General features: G+C 48.0%; 1 protein-coding gene across 1 annotated transcript in view; it reads left to right on the plus strand.

Annotated features, from left to right (window-relative positions):
• The window catches only part of LOC118384191 (ubiquitin carboxyl-terminal hydrolase 43-like), a 97973-nt gene that overhangs the window by 82806 nt on the left and 9685 nt on the right, over positions 1–5482 (plus strand). The window lies entirely within an intron of this gene.

The raw sequence follows: 5482 nt of genomic DNA on the forward strand, positions 1-5482 counted from the left end.
TAGGCAACTGTAATGATGTTGGCTCACACTCAAATGGCAAGGTGTGTGTTTTCCCATCTATGCAGAAGGTAGTCTGTAAATTTAAAGTCTGAGAGATGCCATACACATTATTTTTAGTATGTGTGTGTGTTGTATATGCTGGTAACAAGTGTACTATTGTACTGCATTGTTAAGTGTGTGTGTGTGTGTGTGTGTGTGTGTACTGCATTGTTAAGTGTGTGTGTGTGTGTGTGTGTGTGTGTGTGCTGCGTTGTTAAGGTCTGTGTGTGTGTGTGCTGCATTGTTAAGTATGTGTGTGTGTTTTGTTTACTGCATTTAAGTGTATGTGTGTGTGTACAAATTTGTTAAGTGTGTGTTTGTGTGTGTTCACTGCATTGATAAGTGTGTGTGTGTGTGTGTGTGTGTGTGTGTGTGTGTGTGTGTGTGTGTGTGTGTGTGTGTGTGTGTGTGTGTGTGTGTGTGTGCTGCGTTGTTAAGTGTCCGTGTCTGTGTGTGTGTGTGTGTGTGTGTGTGTGTGTGTGTGCTGCATTGTTATGTGTGTGTGTGTTTGTTTACTGCATTTAAGTGTGTGTGTGTACTGCGATTGTTAAGTGTGTGTTTTTGTGTGTGTACTGCAATGTTATGTGTGTGTGTGTGTACTGCATTGTTAAGTGTGTTTTGTAACTACTGCATTGTTAAGTGTGTGTGTGTACTGCATTGTTATGTGTGTGTTGTGTGTGTGTGTACTGCATTGTTATGGGCGCGTGTGTGTACTGCATTGTTATGTGTGTTTCAGTGTGTGTACTGCATTGTTACAGTATCTGTGTGTGTACTGCATTGTTAGTGTGTGTTTGTGTGTGTACTGCAATGTTATGGGGCGTGTACTGCATTGTTAGAATGTGTGTTTGTGTGTGTACTGCATTGTTAAGTATCTGTGTGTGTACCTGCATTGTTATGTGTGTTTGTGTGTGTGTAATGTTATGTTATGTGTGTGTGTGTGTGTTTGTGTACTGCAACGTTGTGTACCATTATTAGGTAATGTGTGTACTGCATTGTTAAGTGTGTGTGTGTGAACTGTTGTTAAGTGTGTGTTTATATTAGAACTGCATTGTTAAGTGTGTGTGTGTGTGTGTGTCCTGCATGTGTGTGTGTGTGTGTGTGTGTGATTGTGCAGGTGCTGCACTGCCAAGTGTGTGGCTGTGTGCATTTAGTGTATGTTTATTTACATTTACATTTAAAGTCATTTTGCTTAGACGTCTTATCAGGCGACTTACAAATTAGTGCATTCACCTTATGACATCCAGTGGAACAGCCACTTTTACAATAGTGCATCTAAATATTTAAGGGTGAAGAAGGATTACTTTATCCTATCCTAGGTATCCTTAAAGAGGTGGGGTTTCAGGTGTCTCCTGAAGGTGGTGATTGACTCCGCTTTCCTGGCGTCGTGAGGAGAGGTGTGTTCCACCATTGGGGAGCCAGAGCAGCTTAACAGTTTTGACTGGGCTGAGCGGGAACTGTACTTCCTCCAGTGGTAGGGAGGCGAGCAGGCCAGAGGTGGATAACGCAGTGCCCTTGTTTGGGTGTAGGGCCTGATCAGAGCCTGAGGTACTGAGGTGTCGTTCCCCTCACAGCTCGTAGGCAAGCACCATGGTCTTGTAGCGGATGCGAGCTAACTGGAAGCCAGTGGAGAGCGGAGGAGCGGGGTGACGTGGAGAACTTGGGAAGGTTGAACACCAGACGGGCTGCGGCGTTACAGATGAGTTGTAGGGTTTAATGGCACAGGCAGGGAGCCCAGCCAACAGCGAGTTGCAGTAATCCAGACGGGAGATGACAAGTGCCTGGATTAGGACCTGCGCCGCTTCCTGTGAGGCAGGGTCGTACTCTGCGGATGTTGTAGAGCATGAACCTACAGGAACGGGCCACCGCCTATGATGTTAGTTGAGAACGACAGGGTGTTGTCCAGGATCACGCCAAGGTTCTTAGCGCTCTGGGAGGAGGACACAATGGAGTTGTCAACCGTGATGGCGAGATCATGGAACGGGCAGTCCTTCCCCCGGGAGGAAGAGCAGCTCCGTCTTGCCGAGGTTCAGCTTGAGGTGGTGATCCGTCATCCACACTGATATGTCTGCCAGACATGCAGAGATGCGATTCACCACCTGATCATCAGAAGGGGGAAAGGAGAAGATTAATTGTGTGTCGTCTGCATAGCAATGATAGGAGAGACCATGTGAGGTTATGACAGAGCCAAGTGACTTGGTGTATAGCGAGAATAGGAGAGGGCCTAGAACAGAGCCCTCTGGGGACACCAGTAGAGAGCGCGTGGAGGAGACAGATTCTCGCCACGCCACCTGGTAGGAGCGACCTGTCAGGTAGGACGCAATCCAAGCGTGGGCCGCGCCGGAGATGCCCAACTCGGAGAGGGTGGGAGAGGAGGATCTGATGGTTCACAGTATCGAAGGCAGCCGATAGGTCTAGAAGGGATGAGAGCAGAGAGAGAGAGTTAGCTTTAGCGGGGGAGCGCCTCCGTGATACAGAGAAGAGCAGTCTCAGTTGAATGACTAGTCTTGAAACCTGACTGATTTGGATCAAGAAGGTCATTCTGAGAGAGATAGCGGGAGAGCTGGCCAAGGGACGGCACGTTCAAGAGTTTTGGAGAGAAAAGAAAGAAGAGATACTGGTCTGTAGTTGATGACATCGGAGGGATCGAGTGTAGGTTTTTTCAGAAGGGGTGCAACTCTCGCTCTCTTGAAGATGGAAGGGACGAGCCAGCGGTCAGGGATGAGTTGATGAGCGAGGTGAGGTAAGGGAGAAGGTCTCCGGAAATGGTCTGGAGAAGAGAGGAGGGGATAGGTCGAGCGGGCAGGTTGTTGGGCGGCGGGCCGTCACAAGACGCAATATTTCATCTGGAGAGAGAGGGAGAAAGAGGTCAGAGCACAGGGTAGGGCAGTGTGAGCAGAACCAGCGGTGTCGTTGACTTAGCAAACGAGGATCGGATGTCGTCGACCTTCTTTTCAAAATGGTTGACGAAGTCATCTGCAGAGAGAGGAGGAGGGGGAGGGGGAGGAGGATTCAGGAGGAGGAGAAGGTGGCAAAGAGCTTCCTAGGGTTAGAGGCAGATGCTTGGAATTTAGAGTGGTAGAAAGTGGCTTTAGCAGCAGAGACAGAGGAGGAAAATGTAGAGAGGAGGGAGCGAAAGGATGCCAGGTCCGCAGGGAGGCGAGATTTTCCTCCATTTCCTTTCAGCTGCCCGGAGCCCTGTTCTGTGAGCTCGCAATGAGTCGTCGAGCCACGGAGCGGGGAGGGGAGGACCGAGCCGGCCCTGGAAGATAGGGGACATAGAGAGTCAAAGGATGCAGAAAGGAGGAGAGGAGGGTTGAGGAGGCAGAATCAGGAGATAGGTTGGAGAAGGTTTGAGCAGAGGGAAGAGATGATAGGATGGAAGAGGAGAGAGTAGCGGGGAGAGAGAGCGAAGGTTGGGACGGCGCGATACCATCCGAGTAGGGGCAGTGTGGGAAGTGTTGAAGAGAGCGAGAGGGAAAAGGATACAAGGTAGTGGTCGGAGACTTGGAGGGGAGTTGCAATGAGGTTAGTGGAAGAACAGCATCTAGTAAAGATGAGGTCGAGCGTATTGCCTGCCTTGTGAGTAGGGGGAAGGTGAGGTGAGGTCAAAAGAGGAAAGGAGGAAAGAAGGAGGCAGAGGAATGAGTCAAAGGTAGACGTGGGGGAGGTTAAAGTCGCCCAGAACTGTGAGAGGTGAGCCATCCTCAGGAAAGGAGCTTATCAAGACATCAAGCTCATTGATGAACTCTCCGAGGGGACCTGAGGGCGATAAATGATAAGGATGTTAAGCTTGAAAGGGCTGGTAACTGTGACAGCATGAAATTCAAAGGAGGCGATAGACAGATGGGTAAGGGGAGAAAGAGAGAATGACCACTTGGGAGAGATGAGGATCCCGTGCCACCACCCCGCTGACCAGAAGCTCTGGGTGTGCGAGAACACGTGGGCGGACGAAGAGAGAGCAGTAGGAGTAGCAGTGTTATCTGTGGTGATCCATGTTTCCGTCAGTGCCAAGAAGTCGAGGGACTGGAGGGAGGCATAGGCTGAGATGAACTCTGCCTTGTTGGCCGCAGATCGGCAGTTCCAGAGGCTACCGGAGACCTGAACCCACGTGGGTCGTGCGCGCTGGGACCACCAGATTAGGTGGCCGCGCCACGCGGTGTGGAGCGTTTGTATGGTCTGTGCAGAGAGGAGAGAACAGGGATAGACAGACACATAGTTGACAGGCTACAGAAGAGGCTACGCTAATGCAAGGAGATTGAATGACAAGTGGACTACACGTCTCGAATGTTCAGAAAGTTAAGCTTACGTAGCAAGAATCTTATTGACTAAAATGATTAAAATGATACAGTACTGCTGAAGTAGGCTAGCTGGCAGTGGCTGCGTTGTTGACTTTGTAGGCTAGCTGGCAGTGGCTGCGTTGTTGACACTACACTAATCAAGTCGCTCCGTTGAGTGTAATAGTTTCTACAGTGCTGCTATTGGGGCCAGCTGGCTAGCTAGCAGTGTTGATTACGTTACGTTGCGTTAAAAGAACGACAATAGCTGGCTAGCTAACCTAGAAAATCGCTCTAGACTACACAATTATCTTTGATACACAGACGGCTATGTAGCTAGCTATGTAGCTACGATCAAACAAATCAAACCGTTGTGCTGTAATGAAATGAAATGAAAATGTGATACTACCTGTGGAGCGAAGCGGAATGCGACCGGGTTGTTGAGTGCGGAAGTTCTATTCAGTAGACGTTGGTTAGCTGTTGGCTAGCTAGCAGTGTCTCCTATGTTAAGGACGACAAATAGCTGGCTAGCTAACCTCGGTAAATTAAGATAATCACTCTAAGACTACACGCTCTAAACTACACAATTATCTTGGATACGAAGACAGCAAAGACAACTATGTAGCTAGCTAACACTACACTAATCAAGTCGTTCAGTTGAGTGTAATAGTTTCTACAGTGCTGCTATTCGGTAGACGGTGGACGTTGCTAGCTGGCTAGCTGCTGGGCAGATAGCAGTGTAGACTACGTTAGGACGACAAAATACGGTTGCAATAGAAGTGCTGACTGTTTCACTTTGTTGTCCTCTTTCTTTCCTTTTTCTTCTGTCCTTCTTTGTCCTTATTTTGTCTTCCTTTCTTCTGTTAACTAGATATTTTTTGTTGTTATTCTTTGTAAGCTTAGCTTCTTCCAGGAGAGTCCCTAGCAACTGCTTAGCAACAAGTAAACAATTCTGCTAGCAATTCAGCAGCTAAGATAACTGTACAATTATGAAAAATAGTTACTTTTTCAAAAGCCTGTCTTTTTGGTTTGTTCCTTGTTTTGTCTTCTATTGAGTCTTGCAGTTTTCTCTTGATTTTTTCGATGTACTTCACTCTAAAAAACCATTTAAATCTCAATATATACAGGAGCTCATTTTCAGCAGCTGCTCAATTTAGAACTCCGGAACA

Source organism: Oncorhynchus keta, chromosome 5 (assembly GCF_023373465.1).
Source record: "Oncorhynchus keta strain PuntledgeMale-10-30-2019 chromosome 5, Oket_V2, whole genome shotgun sequence".
NCBI classification, from domain to species: Eukaryota; Metazoa; Chordata; class Actinopteri; order Salmoniformes; family Salmonidae; genus Oncorhynchus; species Oncorhynchus keta.